The following is a 15,156-nucleotide window of genomic DNA, read 5'->3' as shown; positions in this document are numbered from 1 at the left end:
GGTAGGACCCACCTGTGCCTCTCAGGATAAGCGTCACCAACCCAAACTCGATGGGGAGCATCTCTAAGATGAAGTGGAGTCTGAGTGGGGAGGGCAGGGGGACAGAAAGGTCCAGAGACTCAGAGACTTGGGGGACAGGGAGAAGATGGTGCAGACCCTCCAGGAAGAGACTCAGGGACCCCCAGCTGTTCCCTGAAGGAGTACTGGTGTGGGTTGAAATGTGACTTGATGGGAAAAGGGAAAAAAAAATGTAGTTTAGCCTTAGGCCTCTATGGATGTTTGGGACCATCTGGGGAAGGGGGGAACTTAGCTGTCAACATGTGTGAAAAGCCTGCCTGAGCACATTTTGGACCAGGTACTGTGGGAAGTTATAAAGGAGTAGAAGTCAGGGTCTCCACTTTCCAGCTTCTTAGCCACAGAGGTTGATGTGGTTAGGTGTCAAATTTAGCCACTTAACCTTTCGTACTTTGATTGGCATTTTCAGGCATTTCCTCCTTTTTAGTTGGATGAAAACCTGGGTTGTAATCCAGTTTGGCAACCATCATCTGGGTAGCTTGGGATAACTGAGTCCTGTGACCTCTTGAGCCTCAGTTCCCTTGCCGGCCAAATGCACCTCCTTCCTGTCCCCAAGAAATTAGAAGTGACTTGTTTAAAGAGTTAAATGATAAGTCGTATCAGAGGCACAAAAGACCCTGGCTGTCTTCTGAACATGCTTTGACTACAGCCACGTTCAGAGCATGATCACGTGCAAAGACAGGGTTTGTGTTTCTGGAGAATGGACTGAACGTTTCGGAAGAAGCAGGGAGGGAGACACAGACACAGTGTCCTCCCGGTGCGGGGAGGGCTCCCAACCTAGAGGCAGGTCCACTGTAGCTGCCAGCAATGCTTTTCCATAGAAATGAGTTCACCTGATGTCAGGATGCCTTCAAATCGGAAACGATTCTCACTCTTTTACCTCCAAGGTTGTCGAACAGACTTCTGATTATCAGTTGGCTTCCCAGTGTAATTTGTCTACACGGAGCAAATGTTTGGTCACAGGAAGTAAGTGCTGGTCAACTTGGTGGTCATCTTTTGTTTCAGTTAAAAATTATACATTGGCATTCTGGTTTCTCTGCTTGGTTTCCTGTGAGTTGCTTGGTGTGAGGCACGCACAGCCGCTGACCCCCAGTGCCCCTTCCACACCCTGCACCACTGTCTCTTTCTTCCCAGCCGCTGTGTCTCCCATCTTCACTGACCATACACAGGGGCTCAGATCCAGTTTTAACTCTCAGGAGATGACTGTGGGGCTCAGCTGAGTCCTCAGAGCTGTGTCCTATTGCAGGTTCCTGAAAGTAGGAAGTGTGACCACAACCATAGCCCAAAGGCCTGTTGACACTCAACAATGCTAACTGAATGAATGAATGACTTAATGCCTGGGCACAGGTGGAAAGAGAATAGAGGGTAAAGCTCTGGCATTAGGGTGGGGAAGTTCCTATTTGAAGTTGGTGGAAGGAGTAATATGCCAAGGTCGCTGCCTGGTCTCTTTCACTGTCCCTGCATGGTTGTAGGAATGCCAACATGTCCTTGTTTACACAATGAAGCAGGTGGAGTTGGGATCTTGGAATCGTGGAAGGGAAGGTACAATATCATGAAGATTTCCGTGCACACTTAAACATTCAACTCTAAAGTCAATGCAGTTCACGGAGTTTGCATAGATAATCCTAAAACTTATACGCAAGAGTAAAGGACCAAATGGAGAAAATTTTAATGGAAAAAATATGCTGTGGGATTTGCTCTCCAAGCACTGACTTATTAAAAAGCCATTGTCGTTAAGACAGTGCAGCATCGAGGCAGGAACAGAAAGCAGATCAATTGGCCAGACTGGCCGAAAGGTCCACTGGTCTAGGACAGAGGCAGGGTTACGCGTCAGTGGGAAACATTTGCTGTTTGGGACATTTGGTTATCCAAATGGGAAAAAAAGTTAAATTAGCTCCTTACCTCACAACAAATAAATATGTCAATTCAGACAGATTAAAGATTTATTCACAAAAGTGGAAAGATAGAATACCTTCCAACGCTGGGTAGAAAAGCATCTTAAACAAAACACAACAAGCAAAGGCCGTAAAGACAACATTCATACATTTGATATGAAAACTACAATTCCTATGTCAAGAAAGATAAAGATGACCATATATTGGGGGAAAGTATTTACAACAGATATAACCAATAAAAACAAGTGCTAAGAATATGCATGTAGGAAAACAGTATAGCAGCTCCTCAAAAAGTTAAATATAGAGTTACCATATGAACCAGCAACTCTGTTTCTGTGTATATACCCCACAGCATTGAAGGGAGGGACTCAAATCAATATGTGCCCACCAGTGCTCGCAGCAGCGCTATTCCTAAGAGCCAAAAGGTGGAAACAGCCCTAGCGTGCACCAATGGATGAACAGGCAAAGAAAATGCACAGTATCCAGACAACGGAATACTCTCCAGCCTTAAGAAGACAGCACATTCTGGCCGGGCGCTGTGGCTCACGCCTGTAATCCCAGCACTTTGGGAGGCCGAGATGGGTGGATCATGAGGTCAGGAGATTGAGACCATCCTGGCTAACATGGTGAAACCTTGTCTCTACTAAAAATACAAAAAAAAAAAAAAAAAAAAAGAAAAAGAAAATTAACCAGGCATGGTGGTGGGCACCTACAGTCCCAGCTACTTGGGAAGCTGAGGCAGGAGAATGGCATGAACCCAGGAGACGGAGGTTGCAGTGAGCTGAGATCATACCACTGCACTCCAGCCTGGGTGACAGTGCAAGACTCTGTCTCTAAATAAATAAATAAATAAATAAATAAATAAATAAATAAATAAGTGACAGCACATTCCTACACATGCTACAGCACAGATGAACCCTGAAGACATCATGCTAAAGTACAATTATGCACAATTACGCTAAGACAGTGTACATGAAGGAAATGTTGTATGATTTCACTTATATGAGATACTTAGAGTAGTCCAATTCATAGACACGGAAAGTAGAATGGTGGGTTCCAGGGGATGAGGGAGAGAGAAACGGCAAGTGAGTGTTGAATGGGGGCAGAGTTTCAGTTTGAGAAGATGAAAGAGTTCTGGAGGTGGAGAGTGGGGATGGTTGGTCAACCACACCAGTGTACTTAATGCCACTGAGTTGTATCCTTAAAAATGGTTGAAATGATACATTTTATATTATGTATATTTTACCACAATGAAAAAATAAATGAAGTACTGACGCATGCTACACCATGGACGAACCTCGAAAACATGCATGCTAGGTGAAAGAAACCAGACACAGGAGATCATACATCGTATGACTCCATTTCTATGCAACGTCCAGAACAGGCAAATTTAGAGGGACAGAAAACAGATGCATGGTGGCCAGGGTCATGGAGGAGCAAGGGGCCCTGGGGCTGCGGGCTAAAGTGTTTCTTTTTGGGCTAATGAAAAAATCCCAAAATTGGTTGTGGTGATGGACACACAGCTCTGTGAATATTGTCAAAGTTACTGGAATGTACACTTTAAGTGGGTGAGTTGTATGGCACGTGAATTATATCTCAATAAAGCTGTTACAAAAAAAGTTAAAAAAAGAATATATAAATAACCCTTTCAAAATTAGGAAAGGCACACAACAAAGAGAAAACTGGGCAAAGAATAGAGGGGGAAACTTGATAGGCCAGTAAATATATGAGAACAAGTTCAGCCCAGGGAAATGCAAATCAGAGCAACAGTGAGATTCCGTCTCACCCATCAGGCTGGCAGGAATTCAAATCCTTTCATCCCCAGTAACAGGGAAGATGTGAAGCAACACAAACCATCGCGAGTCGCTGTGTGGAAACGTAAATTGGTACAGACTCTTTGGAGAGCAATTTGGCAATATTTGGCAAATGGGGAGAACCGCACACTTTCCACTCAGCAATTGTACTTCTAGGGATGCACCCCAGAGAATTTCTCATGCGTATGTAGAAGTTCTGTGTAAAAAGATCGATGTGGCACTGTAATATCAAAAACATTGGAAACATCCTAAATATCCACCTCAGGACACGGATAAATGAATTGTTTATGAAGCAGTAGAATACTATACAGCAGTTAAAATGGACTGCCTGTGTACTATATTCATATGGATGGATCTTTCAAACAAAACATTGAAAGGCAAGTAGAACACCCCACTTATACAATGTTTATAAGACAGGCAAAACCACATTTACATAATTTATAAACAGGACTTCCTCAGCTCTACCTGTATTCTTCTGTAGATCTTTTTCTTCTCGAAAATGAAAGGTCTGAAGCAAGTGTGTCAAAAGGTTAAGAATGATTAAATCTCATAGATGTTGATATGGTGTTTGTTATATCATTTTATACTTTTCTATATGCTTGAAACAATTCATAATTCAAAGAACATTTTAAAGACCTACATGAGGGGAAGAGCACACAGTGGGACCTGTCAGGGGAGTGAGGCGAGGCAGAGCATTAGGATAAGTAGCTAATGCATGTGGGGCTTAATACCTAGGTGATGGGTTGATAGGTGCAGCAAACCACCATGGCACACGTTTACCTACGTAACAAACCTGCACTATCTACACATGTATCCTGGAACTTAAAATTTAAAAAAAAAACAACAAAAAACCTATACAGTGCTGTGTATTTGAGGTCACGTGCATGATTTTGGAAAGCTTATATGCTTCCCCACACCTCATTAATGGTGACCCAATTGGGAAGTCTGCCCAGGTCAGATGGGTCACTGCCTCTGGGGTCTGGAATTAGCCTCTGCAGTTGGTCAGCCAGCAAAGCCTTTCCAAGCGTTCCTGGTGCGAGCCACTTGGGGGCACATCCTGGGTCCTGCCCAGCTTTGTGCTTTTGGTCCTAGCATGGCATGTGGCGTAAATGCTTAGGTGGGTGAACCCTCCCCCTAAAAAAACACACAGATAGGAAATGTGGACCTCAACCTGAGGACCTGTATGAAGCTTAGAGGGAGGAGGGTGTCTTAAAACCTTCATGGGCTCTGCCTGGTAGATCCCAAAGTTATCCTTATAAGATGTTTGGCCTCGGCCCACTGTTTCAGACTCAAGTGTAAACATGTGTTACAGGACTCACCTTGATAGGGCCACTCACTCTTTCTCGGAAGATACTTCTTAACTGTGTGTGAGGTGATAACCAATCTGAAGGGTGACCATCGGGAATTACAAGGAAGCAGCACTCATCAAAACAGCAATGTGAAACTCCTCTGCACCCCTTTCTTACAAATGGCAATAACTGTGTTGAAGGAGGCCAGTGTGTTTCCCTGCTAGGGTGGGATGAGATGCTGGGCTTTAGGTGGCAGTGGCAGAAAGAAAGAATACTTCTATTTTGCTGAAGTGGTTCTTTTCTTGGAGTGAGTAAGGGGTAGTTGCTAGTTAACAGAAACAAAGGACGACATAGTAGTACAGAGAGAGCACCTGGGTGTGTGTGCCTTATGCATATGTGAAGAGAAACTGTTTCCCCCTTCATACAGAATTATTTGATTTTGCCCACATGTGTATAGGGACATGCTTAATGCACTGTCAATGAACCCGTGACTGTGTCATTTCTGGTCCACCAGAATATATCAGGCATGTTCTCAACCGAGCGCCAAGTACCATGGAAAGCCTGTAGTCAAAGTCTTTGCTATCTGTTACTCTGGTGAGGAAAGTCAGTAATGATCATAACCTTAGCTGAGATCCAGACAGAAGATGACCAGTGCTGACGGCTCCTCCCATGGGTTCACTTAGGCTTTGAGGGATGTCTTCAATTTTTTTTTTTTTTGAGACAGTCTTGCTCTTATCATCCACGCTGGAGGGCAATGGCATGATCTCGGCTCACTGCAACCTCCGCCCCTACAGGTTCAAGCGATTCTCCTGCCTCAGCCTCCCAAGTAGCTAGGACTACAGGCACGTGCCACCACGCCCAGCTAATTTTTTTGTTTTTAGTAGAGACGGGGTTTCACCATGTTGATCAGGCTGGTCTTGAACTCCTGACCTGAGGTGATCCACCCGCCTCGGCCTCCCAAAGTGCTGGGATTACCGGTGTGAGCCACTGGCTGAGAATGTCTTCAATGTAATGGAGAAAATCTGAAAACAGTGCCCAATGATAGTGTGGAAGGATGTGATAATATTTTAATATGGACTTTATGCACATATTTGCTTTTATCTGAGTAATTAGGGCTAGTGAAAGGTTTCATGAGTATTGAGCACGTAGTAACAGTGCATGAGCTGAATAGTCAGGCAGCTGGCCTGGATGCACTGGGGCTTTTTCTTTTCAGTTCACTGGAAGTCGAGTCTTCTTTCCATAAGGTCTATGGTGCTGAACAATAAGATTGGTTCTAAACAAATTAGGATGTCTAAGTGTTCAGCCCAAGCATACTGGAAAAGTTACTTTGGTAGAACACTTACTTTCTCCTGCAGTGCTGTTGGGAAAATAGTTGCTTTCAATTGGCCTTGCAGAGTCTTTGAAAACATCCTCAGTGCTGCCAAAGCTTTATTTAAGAATGCCACAAATTTTCTCCCACCCTCCATTCTTACCAGTGGCGACAGTGAGATATTACAAAATGGAAAGTATCATTTATTTTTAATTGTAAAATACTTTGAGTGTAATATTTCTTTTGTGATATTAGATTAGTCATTTGCCATTATTTTCTATGGCAAAAACGACAATCACTTTTGCACCACCCTAATAATTGACCTCCCCTTTAAAAAACAACGCATCCCCAGGAGAGATGGTTTAGTAGGATTCTTCCTCTTTTTTTTTTTTTTCACATAGAGACAGGGGTCTCCCTATGTTGCCCATGTTGATCTCAAACTCCTGAGCTTAGGCAATCCTCCTGCCTTGGCCTCCCAAAGTGTTGGGATTAAAGGCTTGAGCCACGGCACTAGGCCTGTTTAGTAAGATTCTGGCCCTCGATGATCCCGTGGGGAATTTTTCTCAAGTGTCACATGTCAGATACCTGTTAAATGGTAAGTGGGGGCTGCGGGGCTAAGGGAGGGTGCCTGGCCTGTGTCTGAGTAGGAGGGTCCATTTATACCAGGCCGGGTGCAGCCAGGCTGAGGCGGGCAGGTGGTGGAACCCCCTGCAGACCGCGGGGTCTGGGCACTGGTCCTCGCTGCTTCCAGGGGTGGAGTCAATGTCGGAAGTCCACAGAGAAGTCAAAACGTGTGACTGGAATGAAAAATTGGGATTAAAAATGCAGAGCCGTGTCTTTAGTTCATTCTTTGATCCCAGCAGTTAACATTAATTTCTCTTCTAAGTAGGTGATTTGAATGCAGCTTATCAGATTTTTTTTGGAGTCTCTGTGGTTCTTTTTGTGCAGCTTTCTTTCTTTTTCTTTTTTTTTTTTTTAACTTTTTTCCCCACTTAGTGCTTAAAAAAGGCACGACTTTGAGAAAATAGTCATCTCTCTGGGATTCATCTCTGCTGAAGTCATCAGAAGCTGCACCCACAATGGAGCAGGAATTGGGGAGCGGGCGGTGGAGGGGGGCTCTGCTTGCCTCAGAGACAGAGTTCCTGCTCCTGGTCCCACAGGGTGGCTGTAATATGACTTGGCCTGCATGCCCTTGGCTGTCTTTGCTTGGCATCCAAACTGGCAGTGTGGCTGCCTGTGTGGGTTTCTCCCTGGCCCCTGGCACAGGCTCTCTCTCTCCTTGTCTGCTGGGACAGGGGCTTCCTAAGAGATGTCTGGTCCTTCGGGTCTGGGACCTGATTGCCCTCGGAGCTCACCTGGGTCTTCTCTCTGGCCTCCTGGATTCTCCAGTTTGCTTATGAGCGTGTGAGGTTTCTGGGCTCCTTTCCTGCAGCCGGCCTTGCCTCCCTGTGGTTTCCTGCCTCTCCTTGCTCCCTGATCTCTCTCCCGGGGAACTCGCTCTTCTGGGCGCTGTCCTCCTCCTCCTCCAGCCTCCCAAGTGTGGAGGTCCCGTGGCTCCGTCCTCAGCTGACTCCTTTGCATGCTCTGCATTTCTCCCCTGGATCCCATCCACACTATGTGTCAGTTTTATTTCTATGCAATACTCTTCTCCCTCCTTCCTGACTGGCAGCCCACAATTCTGTTTCCCACTGAATTTTTTCCATCGAGATGCCCTCTCAGCCCCAGAGCCCCTCACCCCTTGCCACTGTCACACCCCCCATCCTGCGAGGCCCCATGAGGCTTTCCTTTCTCCTTCTCTGACGTCTGCCCCATTCTATCCTTCCCTCTACCTGCTGTCTCACCAGCATAGCCTTCACGCTTCGCAGGGGCTTCAAAGCTGCTCCCCGATTTCCATCTCCACTCCCTCCAATTTATCCTGACTGTAGCAGCTTTCATAGTGTCTCCCAAAGAGCCCCCCACCTCCCTGCATGGCTTTCGAGTAGGTTAAGAGATGAAACATTGAGTAAAGATGGAGGTGTCTTTATTCCTGACAGACATCACATTGGCAGATATGACTTTGCGTGCAGTGGCTAAGTGCTTGGCTGTGCTGACCTCAGTTTAAGTGACTTAGCCATCCAGTCTTTGCAGCAGTAACCCAGAGCAGGTGTCCGCCACTGGAGGGCTGGCCCAAGGATGACTTCCTGGAGCAGGGTGATAACAGGCCAGAGCAGCAGCAGAGAACTCCTATTTTTCACCAACAGGCTCACTCCAGAGAGGAAAAAGAAGACCAGAGCTGAACCAAGCTTGCCCAGTCATGCATTCTGAAATACCAACTGGACGGGCACTCTCTGTTCCTAGGTGGGCGGTAGGAAAGGCTACTGAAAGGAAGCATCCGGAGAGGGAAGAAGCATTTCTCCTCCTAGGAGAACCAACCAACCTTGTAAAGTCTGCCTGCTGACCCTGATCTCCTGCTCAGATACATTCAAGCCCTTCATTTTTGTGCCCCTAGTTTTATTCTCCCAAAGAGAATAGTCTCCCAAGCTCCGTTTTTGTCTAGATTAGCCAAAGGTCAATACCATTTGTCTTGTGCTTTTCCTCCTTTGTCTATATTTAAATTGGAGTCATTGAAAGTTTACAGAGACTTCAAGTTCAAGTTCAACCACCATAACGATCACTGCAGTAGCAATTCTCAATCCCAAGCTCCCAAGCTCCCACTGTGGGCTGAAGCAGGGCACTAGATGCTTTAGAGGTGCACTTTTGTTTAATTCTCAAGTATAGAAAACCCAGCCTGCCTGACTTCAGCAGTAGAGAATTTATTGGGTCATGTAATTAAACAGTTTTTTAGACCCAGCTCCCTCTATCCAGGCTCAAAGAAGGTTACCATAAGTGGTATCTATCTCTCCACTGCTCTCCATTCTTGGTCCATGGACCCATTTTCGGGTCCCATGTAGTTCTAGTATTGCACACAACAGTGACAAGCCCCTCATCCTCTGTAAACCATACACAGTGGTGACAAGCCCAGCGTGCTGTCTAGAAGGGCACACAGCAGTGATGGCCCCAATGTCCTCTGTGGGGGTGACACACAGTACTGGTGACTCCCACATCCTCTAACGGAGGATGCACCGTGGTGAGAACACCTTGTTCTCTCATTCTTATCCTCAGAGAAAGAGCAGGTGATCTTTCCTCGCCATCAAACAGGACTGGCTTTGTCTAATTGACCCTGGTGAGCCTGGCCTGGGCCCTCTGCGCATCCACAGACCCACTGCTGTCACTGGGAGGTTCAATGTACCAGTTAGTTTAGCTCCAACCCCAGGTTACTTGGTGAGTAATTCACAAGGGAAGGGCCATTTCTTCAGAGGCAACTGGAGGCCCTGTTTGCTGTAAGAAGAAGTGGTGCCAGGCGGGGGGCATGGTGGGGGGTGTATGGAGGAGTGGTATAAGCACCAATCACTGCAGCACCTCTAATGTGCCCTTGTACTTCCTCGGGGGAGCTTGCTTCAGTACAGGGTCTCACCCAGCAGGCCTGGAGTAGGGCCTCCCACCCACTGGAGATCCAGGTTTGTCACAAGCTCCCAGGTGATGCCCGTGACCCAGACCACACTTCCAGGAGCAAAGCACTCCAGTGCCCAAGGCCATACAATTAGCAGACGACAGAGCTGGGACTTGAACCCAGTCTGATTGATTCTACAGTCTGGGTGCCTCCTACCGCTGCCTGCATCTCTGTGAACACTGCCCAGGTCTTCCTGAGGGAAGTGCTCCTTTTCCTCAGAGCCCCATTGGCGTCCCATATGTCTTTTACAGTGCCAGTGTTCCATGTCTCAGTGTAGTTATTTGGGTAGGCCGTACAATGCACTGCAAGTATTACTGTTGCTCACTTTTTTCCCCTTGAACTTCTCAACTAGAATCCTATGAGAAGGTGGGACTGTTTTCCAGAATGTTGCTTTAATGAGGTCAGGGTAAAATCCCTTCCCCTGCTTCTGGTAACCGTCTTGCCAGCCAACTATTCTGCAGATTCCTCTCTCTGGTCACAAAGGAACTGTCTTAGGGGCCAACCATGGATGGAGAGATCTAATCACGCACTGGTAAGGACATTTGGTCTCCTCCTAGTGCTCAGCCCTATGCCTGGTACTCTTGAGCAGGACCCAGACAAGGACAAAGGCATGAAGAGATTGGCCCTGCCCACAACAATCCACTTAGGGAGAGCAGAATAACCCACATGAAACCGTGGTGAACAAGATGCGACAGCTTGATAATTAAATGCTAATTTGAAGGACTAGAAGTGATGTTGGATTCAGAGGCAGAAGAGATTCAAGAGAGCTGGAATAGGCGAGAAAGATTCCACAGAGGAGGGACCTGAATTGAGTTTTGAGAGGGGGACAGGATTTGGAGGGGGCAGAGGTCATTTTAGGCCAAGGAAACCACTCAGACACTGCCTTCTTCGTGTCTAAAAGACAGAACCCCTCTGTGGCACTGTTTATGTTGGGCACACTGACGACATGACAGGTAACCTCCAAAGCTGCCAAAATGACTCGATATTTATTCAGACTCTAAAGTAAATTGGCCTATTAAATCAGTTGTAAGGAATCATATTTGGACAGTGACTAGATTTGAAGGATCTAGTTATTTTGCAGTTAAAGAAATCTTGGCATTCATTTCCTCTACCTTTAGTGGAGGAGGATCCGTCCATCGATAATATGCACAGGCCTTGGCTGGATGCTGGGGAACATGGGGCAGCCGGGGTGGAGGGAACTAAAAGGGAGTGTTAAGATGCAGAGATGCATGGATTTGGGGAACCTGTCAACAGCAGGGAGAGATATCCTCCATTCCCCAAATGTTGGCATGTGAGGAAGGTCTAGGCTATTTCACAGTAACTGGGAACTTTTGCGGGGTTTAAAGGAAGAAAGGTGGAAACTTTGAGAGAAAGAAGGAGGTCATTGCTGACACCAAAGTTGGGGTACACGGAATGGTGTTGGGGAACGGCACAGGATTGAGACGTGAGGCCATCAGCAGAGGGCATGACCTAGAGGGAGGTTTCCCTGCTGGCACTGACTGGGTCAACTTCTCCATAGAGTTCTCAATGGTCTGGGTGAAATAAGGAAGAGTATGGTATGGTTTCTTCCTAAATGCAGTCAGCTTACAGCCTTTTATTTTTGAAAATTGCTGTTTCTTTTATGAAATGATGGGGATAGTGGTCCCTCAAAAATAGCCTTCCTTGACAAACTTAAAAGTTAGAAACTCCATGCAGCCCTCAGATTAAAATAAATAAATAAATAAATAAATAATAAATAATAAATAAATAGATAAATAAGTAAGTAAATAAGTGATCTATACAATCTAAAAGCCAGGGAACCAACTGATGGCCCAAGAACACAGAGAGAAAAGGATGGACAGGAAGGGGCCAATTGGCGGTAACCTTGTTTATTATTTATTTATGTATTCACTCATTCATTCATTCACTCAGAAACACCCACTGGCCTGGACGTCTTGTTTAATTTGAGCTACTGCAGACTTCTGTGGAGACTGGGGCAAGCAGTGCTGGTCCTTGGGAAGGTGAATCTTAGGCTGTATTTGTGCTGGTCTTAGAGGAGAAGGCAGAGTCAACGCCCCGTGAGGCCCTCCTGGAGCCTGGTTTGTGTTGATCAGAGGGGTCTGCCTTCACGGGTCGTGGCCCCCAGGATAAGCAGCGGGAAGAGGGAGGAGGAGAACCAGGAACCAGAACAAACCTTTTAGCCTCTAGGGAACGTCCAGATTGAAGAGGTGTAAGGGAGAATCACACCAGCGGCTCTTTGAGTGAATTTGGGTCCAACAGTGAATATTTACTGAACACTTAGCCTGATCAGGACGCAGCACTGGATACAGCCTAGGTTACTGAATAACCACGCTTATTTCATCACAACAAGTAGTGTTTAAAGGGCCAAATGAAATCAAGAAGTGGTCCAAAGTCACTACTTTCTATTTTCAATTGCTTTGGGGCATCAGTTATTGAGAGGGATGCCTGGGTGAATTTGGAGTGTCAGATACACTTGTGTGCGTGTATGCAGAGTGGTGGCGGGAAACCTGTATGACCAGCCTGGGAAGGATGTGGTGTTCCTAACGTGGAAGGGGCCACTAGGATTATGAGAGCCAAGTCGAAGTCTGGGGACCCATACTGGCTTTTGAAAATTCCACTTGCATGACTGATGTGGTTTATGCCAGGGATGCCAATTATTGTGCAACTCATTGCAAAATTCTGCCTGGTCAGGTCAGTGCGGCTCAGGTGGTGAGGGGCATGGGATTTAATGCCCAAATGTTTAAGACCCAGGGGCCTGAGTTTGAGTCCTGACACCATTTCAGAGCTGGGACTCCGTTAGGACAGCTTACAGAAGCAGGTCTGGTCACAGACTGGCTCCGGCCCAAGTGGGGGGCGGGGTCTGGGCTGGTGTCCTGCTTGTTTCTGGCTGGCAGTTGTGAGAACATGAGCATCAGACATTCACACTCCCCGTCTTCTGTGCATGTGAGTGGCAGTGTGAGGAAGGTGGTTATTCTCATTTCAGTAGGAAATATGCTCTAAACACAAAAACAATCTACAAAACAAGAGGTGTGGGCAGGCCAAATGCACGTTAGTCTCAAACGTGACCCCGTTAGAACAGCCACCCTACTCCCACCTGCAGTAGGAAGCCTGGAGAAAGGAAAAAAAAAGGACTTAAATCTTCTCTCCAGCCCTTCAACTTGCTGGCACATCGCATTTAAATTCCTTCTCTCAGCTGGAAATTAGGATTTTCAGGTAACACATGAAAAATCAGTAAGAAAATAAATACTGCAATAGTGGGGCTAGGATCCCTGGCTGTTCACAGAAATGTTATAGAAACTAGGCAGAAAAGGAGGTATTTTCCTGTGTTGTAATGCAGCACTTAATTTTTATGCTGATTATGTATTTATTATTCAATGTTATTTAACACCTGTGAAATTGACTTGGTAAGACGGCAGACTGTGGGATCGGGGTGGGGGTGAGAATCCTTCACAAGTCTTAAATGGAATTAAACCCTCGTGCTTATATTAACAAGGTAACAAGAAAAAAACCGGTCTAAACAGAAAACGGCCGGAAACTCAATGAGGTCCTAAATATAGTAAGTAGGCAATAAAGGATAAATGTTTCTAGCAAGTAAAAGCCAAGAAGTAAATACCAGGTAGGCTGCACCTGCCTTCCTTATCTAACCTTTTAAGAATGCTATCGCTGGTTCCTGTTTGTCCACACCTCCAGCTGAGGGGGGAGGTGTTCCTGGGGGCAGATTGTGTTTGCAGTCGCATCTCTCCACGTCGCCTGCCTTCGCTGGCTGCGGCCTGGGCCTGGATGTCTTATCTTACTTTATGGGTTCACCCACTGTGGGGAGGAAGGCTAGCAAACGCGGGCTCTGGATGCGCCCTGGCGCTCCTTCGTTTATTTATTTAATCAATTTCAGCACGTAAAGGAGAACTTACTTATTTCTCAACACTTCTTTCTGTTTCCTGAAAGGCTGAAAAAAGTATGTATGTATGTATGTTCCTAAATACGTATTCAGTAAAACTGGTAGGAAACAAAGACTGGGTCGCCTGGGCGCTGTGCAGACCTACACAGTGGGCTCAGCCCTCCCTGCCCCCCGCCCCGCCCCGCCCCCGCGCCGACCTCCTCGGCACCCTCCGTTACTCCCGCACCCACGCCTCGTCCCCCGCATCGGGCCCAGGGCGCGTAGAAGCCGGCGGCGCGGCGGTGTTTCGGGTGGTGGTGGGGTGGGTAGTAGAGAGAGGGGAGGGCATTCAGCGGCCCGGCAGGTGCTGCCTTCATCCGAGGCAGGCGCGGGCGGGAGACAGCCTCCGCCCCACCCCGCTCCTTAACCCTGAGCCCCAACCCGTTTACCCCGCCCGGGAGCGGCCTCCACGCCCGCCCGGCGCGTCCCGGCTGCGCCCTGACAGAAGCCGGGTGCAGCCACCTCCAACCCCCTAGGCGGCCGGGCAGGTGCAGGTGCGGGGCTGCGCTCCACCCAGCCCAGGGCTGTTGACGCAGGTGACCCGGGTCTAAGAATCCCATCGGTCCAGACCCAGCATTCTAGGGCCCTGGGGACTGGAGTTCTTGGAAACCTCGTCAGCTGAGAGAACTCAGTTTCCCCTCTGGAGAGGTGTCAGACAGCGCGGCCCCAGACCAGGGAAGCCAGAGACTAGGCGTCCCTCCAACCCCTCGCAGTGGACGAGGCTGCAGTCGGGGCCCGACCAGCCCTGACGCCTTCCCTTCCAGGTGCTCTCGGCGGGCACCACCGCCTGCGGTCTGCGTGATTCTTGTCCAGGTCTGTGGAGGGTCACAAAGCACCTCTTGTCATACAATTTTTTAAGCGCCCCTATTCTCCCTTGGCTTAGCAGGCAACTTGCCCATTGCCCATCTCCAAATTAGGTCGCCAAAATGAGCCGTGAAATAGCGGATGATGGAGGTTGCAGCCTTGGGTAAGAGCGCTCAGCTGGGTTTGTGAACGTGGTTGAGGCTTCTGCAGAGGGGCCTTAAGCTCTGGCCAGAGTCAGCGCTTTGGAAGAACCCACAGGGAATCTCAGGGATCTGCTACCTTACAAAGAAAACCGGCCTCCTCTGCAGCGCCCCCAGCCCCTCTCCCGCTTACTGTGGCTGCAGGCCTGGGTGGGGTGGGGTGGGGTGGCGGTGGGAGCGTTGCTGATGCTGTCTGTGCGGGCAGGGAGAAGCCTGGCTTTGGGGTAATGCTGCAGACAAGCCTGCGTGCGGGAGCCTTTGAAGGGCTTGCCGAGTTGGAAGCGGGAGGGTGGTTTAGTTTCGGAGA

General features: G+C 47.7%; 1 long non-coding RNA gene across 1 annotated transcript in view; it reads left to right on the top strand.

Moving 5' to 3' along the window:
* Positions 1-15,156, top strand: part of LOC139355339 (uncharacterized) — a 161,357-nt gene that overhangs the window by 65,426 nt on the left and 80,775 nt on the right. The gene's annotated exons all lie outside the window — the stretch shown is intronic.

Source organism: Macaca nemestrina, chromosome 13 (genome assembly GCF_043159975.1).
Source record: "Macaca nemestrina isolate mMacNem1 chromosome 13, mMacNem.hap1, whole genome shotgun sequence".
Lineage (NCBI taxonomy): Eukaryota > Metazoa > Chordata > Mammalia > Primates > Cercopithecidae > Macaca > Macaca nemestrina.
Note: the sequence above shows the minus strand (reverse complement) of the source record. Positions and strands in the feature narration are given on the sequence as shown.